This window comes from Mixophyes fleayi, chromosome 1, assembly GCF_038048845.1.
Source record: "Mixophyes fleayi isolate aMixFle1 chromosome 1, aMixFle1.hap1, whole genome shotgun sequence".
Classification (NCBI taxonomy): domain Eukaryota; kingdom Metazoa; phylum Chordata; class Amphibia; order Anura; family Limnodynastidae; genus Mixophyes; species Mixophyes fleayi.
In genome coordinates, this window is record NC_134402.1 from 379,524,959 (window position 1) to 379,538,502 (window position 13,544).

A 13,544-nucleotide genomic window follows, 5' to 3' on the forward strand; every position below is an offset into this window, starting at 1 on the left:
TTTCTTATAAGACATTTTTTCTTCTATCTACAACAGTCAGTATAGAAATGTCAACAAAAAGCAATGTCAGTGCAAGGGTGTTCTCTATTTTTATTAACATTCCCAGGAAATCTCAGCATGCTAGTGCTTCTCCCAATAACTGAAATTTAAACATATATAAAAACATTACATGCACTTACATTATTCACTGCCATTGTCACACTTTAAATGGAATACCCCGTATGGTAACATGAAAACATCAGATATATGAAATTTGGAGCTAAAAGTTTACCTTTGATGTAGACCAGGTCCAGGAATTCAGACATTCTGCGGTTCTAGCTATACAAATCGCCTTCGTTATTTTGTTGGATAACAGTGAAAAACTGAGACCAAGGAGCTTCTAAATTCAGAAACTCTTTAAATCAAGAAAAGTGTTGGTTTACAAAGCATATTCCTACAAGTCTAGCAGCACGTTTCTTCTTAGTAAGCTGCAAGCCCTCGGGGTGCATTGTACTGTACATTTGTGCTTTTGATCATCCAGAACGCTCGCACAGATGTAGGATATATATATATATATATATATATATATATATATATATATTATGTGACACCATCAGGGGAATAGGTACCGTCTCCAGGGGAAGATGGTGGCAAGGAAAAGCAGCAGTAAACCACACAAGTCCAGAGGTTTCAGGTTAACAGCCACAGCTAGTTTATTCACCATCTTGCAAACAATATAAAATATAAACAAAGTCCTAGCTGGCTACTAGCTAATACATTTTAGCGACACCCTCTCTCAGGTGTTGGACCTTGTGTCCAAACACACACTCAAGATATCATTGCTCACCACAGCAGAGTCTCTCAGGAGGCAACTCACCTCCTCCCCAGGTCTGGGACAATGATTGCATATTCTAGCTGCTTTTTCACAGGCACCTCACAGATGCATCTCTCGATCAGTCTGTTTAGAGACTGGCAGAGCAGAAGACCAGAACTGGGTCTTGTGTATGGAGCCCGCCCTTATCTTTCTTCATACATAACACCATGGACCCTTACCATGCTTTGTTAGCGCGGGGAAATACCCTGCGGGAAGCTTTACCCACACATCCACACATTCTCCCTGGTGTTTTCACGTACACCATGCTGGAAGCCTGGGACACATACCTCTGCCATTTAGCCTCCTTCCATTGACTCTGTCACAATATATATAAAGCACCATAAACACTCTTAGTTGTCTTTGTGTGTAATGTCACCTGATTATTACAGCAAGTACAGAGGACCCAGCTGTAGTCAGAGTTAGTTGGAGGCAATGTGAAGTGATTCTATTGACCCATCTCTGTAGACTGTTGAAGGCCAATCAGTGAGGACTTCATCATTCCTGTGGGTGTGCAGATTGTTTGTCATTCTAAAATGATGCCACAGCTGTGCAGATGCTTTTAGCTTTAGGCCTGCATCAGATCCTATCAGGACACTCTTCTAAAGGTATGGGAGGGGCTTCAGATGTGTGCAATGGAGAGATCATACTGTACGGTTATGTAGTTAGTGGGCCTGAGTGATTAAGGAAAGTAAGGCAAAACAATGAGTAAGTTTTCTCCTGGACAAAACCAAATTACAATGCAAGGAGTGGAAATTAGTTTATTATTTTGCACGCATGTAGCACACAAATACTCAATAGCTTTATTTGTACACTGACATTTTAAGTGGATCCAGGACACCCCAACTATAAATCTGCCATCACATTTTTAAGTTGCCTCCCCCTTCAATGCAACATGGTTTTGCCAATGTTCAAAGTTATTCATTTTTTTAAAATTTACTTTCTTTAATGAATCAGGTCCAGTATGTTTATCACTGAACAATACAGTTTCATTTTGTAATGCCACTGTAATGCCTTTCTTCTTTACAATAATTATTGGTATGGCGTTATCTGTATGCCTGTGGCCTGATACAGTAGTAACCATAACTGTCACATGTGCTTAAGATACTGTGGTACTGACGATCATACGTTGGTCAATATTTAATAAATTTAAGGCACTGTGTGGAACAGCTTCCATTTAGTGTTCATGATGATGTATAACCTCTCTTTGCACCTCTATGTATCTGAATATTTGAGATGCTAAAGGAGTATTAAACAATGGTCATCTGTTGCCAGCTCTGTCATGTAATCATCACTTCTCACAAACCTCTCCCGCATAGAGAAATATCTTTGTATTGGACATGTGTCAGTATAGACAGGAAATTAAAATTATACTGACTATATAACTCTTGAGCTGGCATGTGCCATAGCACAGAGGAAAAGAAGCTACAATATTGTTACATAATCTCTTCCTGGAGGTATTCTCCTGGTATGTTAATAAATAACAGGTTTTGCGTTTACAAAGACAAATAGCTAATACATATTCTTCTCAAGAGCATTTTATAACAGTCGCAGATACATATACTAATTTGAATTCAATACTATTATCTGTTACATGTATTTGAATTCACATGTTGGGTCTCCTGTACATCTGGGCATATGTCATTGTTTGTGGACAGTTCTGTACTGCTTATGGGCACCAAAATGTGTCCATCTAGATTTCTGCTTATCGTAGAATTGTGTCCCCTTATGCCTAGAGAGACTGAACAGAAGAGAGCAGTTGTATCTTGCCACTTCTGATTGGCTGTATGCATATTAACCTCTCCAGTTGATAACACTTTATTCATTACCATCTCAACTATATTATATCAAGTTGTGGCTGTCTTTTTGGGTTACTTTTTCATTTCAGTTTGGACTACTGCAACAATAGAATGTTATTTTAGGTAGAATGTTAAGTAGATGTAGCAAAGGACTGGATTAGTTTATCTGCCAGAGAAGAGCACAAGGACATCTGAGTTTAAAAAACAGGATAAAAGACTCATGTCTGTGCTAATATAGCTACTTCTTTCTGGTAGGAAAGCAAATCTTATCTTAGGTGGTGAACAATATATGAATTATGCTTATATATTGCTTTTATCACTTTATTGTGAGTGCAACTTCTTTAATTAAAAATTGTATAAAATAAAAAAATAACATAATTCACTAGATATCTCCTTTTTCTTCTTCCACAAATGTTGCAATTAAAATGATACATATGATTGAGGATTGGCAATGGTCATACTATAAAGAATATTCTACAGCATTGGAAATGATGTGCCTATTTCAAGTTGAAGTAAGCAGATTCACAAAGGGGGGCTTTTTCTTGAATATTTTGGATTTCAGCAGAATATCTGTCACAGTGATTTGGTTTACAAGGCCAATAATATCCATTGCTGACATAAGCACACATACAAAAGGTGAGAATAACGTGTCTGGAGTTTGTATGTGAGATTAAGGTGTCTATAGCTCCCCAATTTTGACAATAGTATTGCACACAAATCAAAATTGTAGACTATTATATTATTTTTCTGGGGTTTATTTTATATATTCTTGGAGTTCATCACATCAGCTAATTTTGAAGAGGATTACATACTATGGAAGATGAGAACTATTAGATACTATTTGACACTATTGGACTCACTTGTTAATACAACATTCTGTTATTGCATATTAAGACCTTTGTTGTAATCTAAGGTAGGTTTCTTTGGTTACCAGTGGCACTTTGTAAATATATATACTGCTTGTTAATACACACTTGTGTGCCTGACATATGCCTGACACAAATACTGCTGTTTTTGACTTGGGTGCATCATGACATACATCTAACTCAATATACAAATATCAGCACACTTTTTAGCAATAAAGGGCTTTATTTATTAAGGAGAGCCAAGCATAAAAAAGGAGTAACTTTGCACCTAGGCAAAACCATGTTGCATTGTAGGGGAAGGTAAATTTTAAATGCGTGGGACAGATTTATATTTGGGGTAGAGCATGTCCTAGATCAACTATAAATGCCAGTGTTAAAGTAAAGCTATCAAGTATTTGTGTGCTACATGAAAAACAGCCAGTATTTTACTTATGTGCAAAATAGTAAACTAATTTGCACCCTTTGCATTGTAACATGGTTTGTTCAGGATCAAACTTACTCCTTTTTTTGCCTTAGTCTCCTTAATGACTCAGGCCCAAAATGTTTATGCCTACGCTCAGAGCAGAAATGCATCCAACTGTAAATGTGTCAATCAATTTTTATTTTGCACTCCAAATCCAGAACAGTTTTGGAGCAGGAAGATATGCAAAAAGTGCATAGCTCAGGAACAGAAGAGTGCAATGCTAAATTGAGTGAAAAGTTGTAGAAGAGTCTCCAGCCATTGTACACCATTGGTATTATGTACATATATGGAACTATTACATGTGTTTTGCTCATAGGTATTTGCATTGTGTTCTGCACCACTCTAATGAAGAACCATTGGCAAAAATATTATTTAGCGCCACCTTACCCTCTGTTGGTTGTGGCAACAGTTCTGTTTAGTAATTAGATAATGTAACTGTTTTTCCAAATCATATGTTGCCAAGTAGGTAAAAATAGCTTTCCCTTAAAATTTGACATTATTCAGGTGACTATAGTAGTTTTTCAGCTTGCAGCAATTAGAATGTAGTGTGTTAACAAAGTGTACCATACATACCTATGAGTACCATTCCATCCCAAAGAAACTGAAAATACTGTCACAATTCATTGATTTATTGCCAGAACTCCCCAGACCACGTCAAATGAAAGAACAGCAAGTGGTAAATTACAATAATCCACTCTCCTTCCCGAATTTCACTACAGCCAGTTTAGGAACTAAGTATAGTGCCACTGTGCCACTGTGTTACATGCTGCCTCCCAAAGGATATATGGCACCAGGGATAATTGCCTGCTAATAAGTATGAATCACAAACACCATAGAGCAAACTAATAATTATCTGGAATGTACACTTCAATAAAAATATATTTGTTATTTTGAATAAAACTTCAAGATATAACACTTCCGTCACCTGACTAGTTTTGCCTGAACTGCTTGATCAGGGGTTGTCTGTCAGTAGAAGGAAAACAGAGATCAGTGACAATACCACCAGCTTCTGAAAATTACTTGTTTGTCCTTCAATGGAGCATTGCAGCTTCCAGGCACAGTTTCTATGGGAAAGTACATTTCTAGATTCTTTTCTAATAAAACTGAATAACTGAACAATAGTGACACATGTAATAAAAACTATATTTCCCATCACTGTCATTATTTATTTAAGACACAGTTGAGACTAAACCAAACAGTATTTTAAAAGAGAAAAGGAAATTTTAAATGAAATAAATACTAACCTTAACAATGTTATGTTCTAGGAGGTGACTATATTAGACATAGGGGTATATTTACTAAACTGCGGGTTTGAAAAAAGTGGAGATGTTGTCTATAGCAACCAAATATATTCTAACTGTCATTTTGTAGAATGTCGTAAATAAATGATAACTAGAATCTGATTGGTTGCTACATCTCCACTTTTCCAAACCCGCAGTTTAGTAAATATACCCCATAGAGTTTTATTATCACTCCGTGTGGGTTGTGAAGATATGGGGTTTATCTGGCCCAATTATTCCTACTTCATGCTGGCTGGCCACCCAGGGGTGCCTTACTATGCCAGGGAAGCATACCAAGTACCTCCTAGGATTCTTATAGTCCCTCTGGCAAATGCAGTTACAAAAGTACAGCAGTGTTACGCTGACAGTCAGTACACAAACTCACAAAACTATTTGGCGGAGGTCTTCACCTTTAGCAGCCGCCTTCCCCATAGAGCTTTATACGCTTACCGGTACTCAGATGCTCCCAGGACTTATCTGCAGATGTAGTGTGAGTTTGTGATACAAAACCGTAGCGGCAGGCCAGGTGGCAGCGTAGATGGCAGCGAATGGTCAGGCGAAAGCCGAGGTCAGGGGTCACTAGCAAGCAGGATATTCAGGAAACACGCCAAAGGTCAGGGTCACGAGCAATATAGCGGGGTCCAAGACACAGGCAAAACGAATCAGGGTCACAGGCAAAGAGGCAAATTCCAAGGTACAGGCAGGGGTCATACACAGCAAAACAATCCAGGAGGTATACACCAACAGCACAGGAGCGGGTAGCAGGCAGTAAACTGGAAGCTATAACCGGCAGGGAGGCTAAGCCCTACCTGCCTTAAATACTAAAAGTGGCCAATCAGAGCCTAGCTCTGAAAATCACCCCCAGCCTATGCCTAATAAATTCTGGCTATTTAATCAGCCACAGGCTGGTGGACAGATTCGCGCACGCGCCTGGCTGTCCTCCGTTGCCCAGGACGCTGCGCTATCATTTACAGCGTCTCGAACCTTGTCTAGGCAACAGCCAGGACGAGACCCGAAGTGACGTCCCGGTCGTCATAGCGACGGCCGGGACGCAGGTGAGAGGGTCGCGGCGGCTGGGCACCATTGCGGCTTGTAACAAACAGTAGATTTATTGTAATAAAACAATCACTAGAATACTATATACAGACAGTAAATAAATTCCAGGCAAATTTACCACATTATCTGTCCCTTACCCCACTAGCTAAAGGAGTTATAATCACCTGTATGTCCTAGCAGGATGTTCAGTATATTTCAGTTTATATTTCTCACTTGCCAGAAGGCCATGTTAGTCTATTAAGAGGATTATGTTATGATTCTGCTTCTGCTATCTGTATCTGTTGCTGTTTCCCTGTGTGTGAGAGCTGCTTGCTTTCAATTAGTTTGATCTGCAATGCAGGTGTGCTACCTGTATTATCCAGATTGGTTGCTTGCACTATTTAAGGCCTGTCCTGACACTCTGTCTTTGCCAGTGATAGAGTTCTGCTTCTAGCGGTAGCATCCTGTTTCCTGTGCTGCATTATCCTATGTCTGATTTCTGTTTCTGATCCTTGACCATATCTGACTATGATTCTGGTTTTAGATCCCTGGCTACATCTGACGTAGATTCTAATTCTGATCCCTGGCTATGTCTGAATACGATTCTGGTTCTGGCCACTGGCTATGCCTGACTATGATTAGGGTTCTGATTTCAAGGTCCTGTTACCTGCCTGGCTGCCTAATACTCTGCACTCCATTCCTGATTCCTGGATGATGTGGTGGTGTCCCGCGACAGGGGAACCATTACCATTTATATATACCCCCATTTTGTTTGCTGACATATGGTGGTAGGTCCCTCTGGTGTTCAACTTCTCTGCATTCATTCTGGCCTACATCCTTACCATCAATTGTGCTGCTCCAATCAATCCAATTGGAGTGGTAAAAATTTAGATAGACTTTTACTGCTACAAGTACTATTGTGGCCAGCTGTTCTGAGGGGGTCTGGATCTGTTTTCAGAATATTTTGGACTCTCTGGACTTTGTTATACTGCTGATAAGAACACAGTGTCATCCCGCTGTACCACATCTGCTGTTTTAGGGTAATCTCCTGCTCTGATATTGAGACTTTCTGGGGTCATTGCTTCAATGCCATACTGAATGGTCACACGTTTTCAGTGCTCTGTAATTCGGGCTATTCACTGACATTTTTGAGGGGTTTCCCACCTATCTAGGTCTAAATAGCTTTTCTGGTCCCTCTAATAACCTGTACACCAGCTTGAACTTACTCCCGAGCCTCACGGCGTACATCAGTAGGCTGCAGGGACTGCGGCCAGCCGCACATACTACCACCAATTTCTAGCTATGTTGGAATTTTGGCCACCTCTCCAATCAGTCTCCCGTGGCCCCACAGAAGTAAAACTCATCTGGTATCCTACCCAACCTTCGCTACTGAGGATTCCCTCTCTATTCTACACAAGAAGGCTGGTGAGCTCCTTCCTAGACCCTGGTAATGCCGCAGCATTAGGCAGCACCCACTCACCTGATCGATGCCTCTTCTGTGCTATATGGCTCTCCGGAGAGTGGAATCCATTCAGTGGCCCTTCCACCATGTTGATGCTCATTGCGGCCTGCTACTAGTTTCAGATCCCCAGACTGGTGCATGATCCCGCAGCTGTGGACCCCCTCAGTGCTCTAATCATATACACTGGTGCCAGCCAACAGGTGGCGGAGGATTGTTGAACACATATCTCCTTACAGTAGTGGCAGTCGGTAGGCCTCCCTGCTCTAATGTGCCTCTGCTACTCAACGATTCCATCCACCCTGTGATCCCACCCCATTACTGTGCACTTCCAGTCGACCCCACAACAATGCAAAAGGTCTTCCCGATCCCCACAACAGATCCGGCCCCCAGGGCACATATCCATAGGAAATGGACGAGAGAGATTGGTTCAATGGCATCCGTACTTTTTCCACCTGTGTCTTTCTCTTTCCGATGTGACCCTTTTTGCTGACCACTACTACCTTTAAATTCACTTGCCTATGCCTGACTGTTAGGAACCCCTCCAGTCGGTACAACACAACCTGGAATCTATTCTGCCAGTCAGGTGTTCACTGGAGCCCCTAGTGGTGGGGACAGACAGGGCTGCAGACTGACAGAGGGTCGTGAAGTGTGTACCGGCTGGGGAGAACCCAGGTAGACAAAGTGAAGTCCAAGCAAAGGTCAAGGGCCGGCAGCAGATAGCAATTACAATAAACAGGCCGAGGTCAAAGGTCACGAGCAGACAGGAAGGTCGGTAAACACGCCAGAGGTCAGGGTCACAAGATACACTGTGTCACTCACCGGACCGTGAGTGCCTCTTCCCGGACATTTAGGAACCGTGGCCGTCCACCATCCTGAGGGTCTGCGCATGCGCAGCCCTTTTCTATACTTCAGTGTATACCCCTTTAACTTAATTGGCAGATCAGGCAACCTCCCTATATTAAGCACCTGTGGTCACTACCACGTTGCCTGATCTTGGAGTCTCATTCCTCATGAGTCTCTGAAGGTGTTCCTGTATTACTTGTGTATTCAGTGCTGCTGATTCCTGTGGTTTCCTAACCACTTCTACTACTGTGGTTCCATACCACTCCTACCATCAACTTTATCATCATGACTGTTTGCTGATTCCTATCCGCTGCCTCCGTGCACTACAGTCTTCTACACCACTTCAACGTTATTTTATATCAATGTGACTGTTTGCTCATTGCTATCCGCTGCCTCCGTGCACTCCAGCTTTTACCTCACTCACCTGCTTCTCATCAAGTCTGTTTGCTGATTTCTATCCGCTGCCTCTGTGCACTACAGTCTCCTGCTTGCAACTCGCCTGTGTTCAACATCGTGACTGCCAGCTGACTACTATCCGCTGCCTCTGTGCACTACAGTCTCCTGCTTGCAACTCGCCTGTGTTCAACATCGTGACTGCCAGCTGATTACTATCCGCTGCCTCCGTGCACTACACTCTCATCTCATCTTTGCTGTGACTTCCTCGAGACTGCCGCTTTTCATTACCATCTACTACACTTCGTGATCTACAGCTCCTGCCCTGCGCTGCACTCCTGTTTCCCATCGCTGTTGGTTCCTGTGGTTGCTACTGGTTACCTCCGTGTGCCGCTGAGTCCTGCCGCTGTGGTCAGCGCTATCGTCCATCTCCTGCTGATCCACTCTCCACGCCTTCACGTGTTCCACTGGCCTCTACCCTCCTGTCAGCATTGGATTTGTATCCCTTCTACTACCCTCTGCTGGATCATCTCCATTCTCCTGGGTTTCCTATGAGTCCAGTTCCACGTGTTGCTCACTCCTGTGGATTCGTGTCCCTGTCGGTCTACTCACCTGTGCGCTGCACCTGCTAGACCGCTGCTTCTCCTATCCAGGGACTTCCTATCCAGTCGGCCTCTAGCCGCTCAGGTACCGCTGCTATCCCATCTGACTGCTACTGCTGTACCACGGTATGCATACTTCTCATTGACTGTGCTGTGTATTGCATATCTTGCTGGACTGTGTTTGGTTCTCTCTGGAGTCTGCTATCCGCTGAGTCTATTGCCATCATTGACTGTGTTATCATTGTGCTGGACTACTTCAAGAGACTTTCTAGATTGCAGACCTGATCAGTCATTTACATATATATATACCTATATTGTGCATATTACTGTGGATCGTGTATAAGGTGCCTGTGTATATCCTGTGTTGCAGTCTTCCCCCGTGCACCTCCTCACATATATATGCAGTGGTACAACTTGCTGATGTCAGACCACTGATCCCTGTTTCCGGTATCACCTGTTCCATTATCCTCTCACATAGCAGTGGTACAACTTGCTACCGCAGACCACTGACTACCTGGATACCTCCACTTGGATTCCATTCCTTCACTCAGACAGCGGTACAACTTGCTACCCGCAGACCGCTGACTCTCATCACCTCCTTGTTTCTGTTGGACATTCCTCCTCACTATAGCAGTGGTACAACTTGCTATCGCAGACCACTGACTACCTTCACGTGTCCTTGTCCATACAGTTCCTTGTGTATCATTACCTCATTATTACCAGTGTTGCTAGTCATAGACTTTTCTGAGCATCTCATCGGCCATCATTTCATGTTCCGTGATCACCCAGCTACCAGAGTACCCTATTACCATCTACATTGCTCTGGTAAGCCTACCATCTGGTGATCCCTGGGTAAAGACTCCTAGTGCCCGTGACAGTAAGATCAGGCCATGACAGACCCAGATGTGGAACCTACCGCCAAAGAGATGCTGCAACATCTGGTTAGCCGTGTGGAGCAACAGGATGCCCGCCAACAGCTGTTACTTCAGTGTTATCAGTCATTAACCTCCCAAGGAACATCTGGACAGACTGTGACAGCTACTACTGAAGCTCCTGTGCTTTCCTCCGTTTCCCCATTGCCATCCCAGGTGTCTATAGCTTCCACGCTTCACCTGCCTACTCCGTCAAAGTACGATGGAGACCCCAAAACTTGTAGGGGTTTCCTTAACCAATGTTCAGTCCATTTTGAGCTCCAACCTCAAAATTTTTCTACCCATCGTTCCAGAGTGGCCTATCTTATCTCTTTGTTTTCAGGACAAGCCCTGGCTTGGGCCTCCCCTCTGTGGGAGAGGAACGATCCAATATTACAAGATAGTGCCAAATTCATTTCTACATTCCGAAGTGTGTTCGATGAACCAGGTCGTGTGACCTCCGCTGCTTCCAGCATCCTCCGTCTGCGACAAGGATCTCATACTGTAGGCCAGTACGTCATTCAATTTAGGATCTTAGCCTCTGAACTTCAGTGGAACACTGAAGCCCTAGTTGCCGCCTTCTGGCAGGGGCTTTCCGATAGAATTAAAGATGCACTGACTACCCAAGAGCTTCCTTCGTCACTTGAAGATTTGATCTCTCTATGCCATCGTGTTGATATGAGATTTCGTGAAAGAGAGGCTGAGAAAACGACTTCTGCTAAAGCACCTTTTCGCTCTAACCCTCAATTTCGTCCAGTGTCACCCGCTGTGATTCCCATGGAGATTGGACGTTCCAAGTTATCTTCTGAGGAGAGGAAACGAAGAGTCAAGAATAGACTCTGTATCTATTGTGCTGATTCCACTCATGTCCTCAGCTCCTGCCCTAAGAGATCGGGAAATGCCAGGCCCTAACTAGTTCTGGAGAGGTGAAGTTAGGGTCCCTGGAGTCCTCTCCATCGTCTATGAAATCTAAAGTCTGCGCTTTTGATGTGACTATTTCCTTTGCTACCAAGACCTTTGAGTCACAGGCATTGATTGATTCCGGAGCAGCAGGAAATTTTATTTCCAAATCGTTAGTTAATCAATGGTCTCTACCAATGATTACCTTAAAAACTCCCATTACTGTGACGGCTATCGATGGATCACGTCTCATCAACGGTCTCATCACCCAGAGTACGTCTCCAGTAACCCTTCAGATTGGTGCTCTGCATCATGAAGAGATATCGTTTTTAATTCTTCCTGTTACGACAAGTCCGATTGTCCTAGGCCTTCCATGGCTTCAGTGTCACTCTCCCCAGATTGACTGGCGCACCCCTCAAGTCACGTCTTGGGGGCCTGAATGTCACCATCATTGCCTTTCCCAAGTCATTCCTCTCAAGGTACAGCAAGCTTCCATTTCAGCTATTTCACCGGGACTCCCTCCTCAATATGCTTCATTTACCGATGTTTTTGATAAAGCGCAGTCTGAACGTCTTCCTCCTCATCGTTCTTGGGATTGTCCGATTGATCTTCTTCCTGGCAAGACTCCTCCCAGAGGCCGGGTCTATCCACTCTCGTTACCTGAAACTCAAGCTACATCTGAATATATACGGGAGAACCTCCAGCGTGGGTTCATTCGACCTTCCACCTCGCCCGCTGGAGCTGGGTTCTTCTTTGTCAAAAAGAAGGATGGATCATTACGCCCTTGTATAGATTTTCGTGGACTCAATGCCATTACTATCAAGAACCGGTATCCCATTCCGTTGATCACTGAGCTATTTGACCGCATTAAGGGAGCCCGTATTTTTACTAAGTTGGATCTTCGTGGTGCTTACAATTTAATCAGAATCCGTTCCGGTGACGAATGGAAGACGGCGTTTAACACCAGAGACGGGCATTACGAATATCTGGTAATGCCTTTCGGGCTATGTAATGCCCCCGCTGTTTTTCAGGGCTTCATCAATGAGATTTTTCGGGACTTATTATATGTATGTGTCGTCGTCTACCTGGACGACATATTGATTTTTTCACAGGACCTGCCTTCTCACCACCAACATGTGGCAGAAGTCCTCTCCAGGCTACGGAAAAATTCATTGTTCTGTAAATTAGAAAAATGTTCATTCGAATTACCCCAGATTCCATTCTTGGGGTATATTGTTTCCGGAGTTGGTCTGAAGATGGATCCTGACAAAGTAAATGCTGTACTACATTGGCCCCAGCCAACTACTCTTCGTGCCATCCAGCGTTTTTTAGGTTTTGCCAATTACTATAGACGCTTCATTCAAGACTTTTCTTCCATTGCATCTCCTATTGTGGCCCTGACTCGTAAAGGGGCTAATCCTAAGCAATGGTCTACTGAGGCTATTCAAGCCTTTCAAACATTAAAAGAGTCCTTCTCTTCGGCTCCAATCCTTCGTCAGCCTGATGTGACACTCCCTTTTTTCCTAGAAGTAGATGCCTCTAATGTGGGCTTAGGAGCTATTCTCTCCCAACGCTCGGAACAGCAAAAATTCCACCCTTGTGCCTTCTATTCTCGGGGTCTCCTACCCGCAGAGAAGAATTATACCATCGGAGACAAGGAATTACTGGCTATCAAAGCCGCATTAGAGGAATGGAGATACTTGTTGGAGGGAGCTCGCCATCCGGTGACGATCTTCACGGATCATAAGAACTTGTCATATCTCCAGTCTGCCCAATGCTTGAACCCTCGTCAGGCAAGATGGTCTCTTTTCTTTTCCCGTTTTGAATTAATAATTACCTTCAAACCAGCTGCCAAGAACAAAAAAGCTGATGCCTTATCTAGAGCCTTTGCTACGTCCTCTGATATAGAAGAGGTTTCCAACCATACCATTCTAGACCCCAAATGTATCTCACTGGCTGCTTCATCCACCAGAACGCTACCATTTGGGAAGACCCTCGTGCCTCCTACTCTAAGGAGGAAAATCCTTTCGTGGTTCCATGCCTCTCGTTTTTCTGGACACGCCGGTGAACACAAGACTTTTGAGATCCTCTCTCGAAGTTACTGGTGGCCTTCAATGAGGAGAGACGTCAAAGAGTTCAT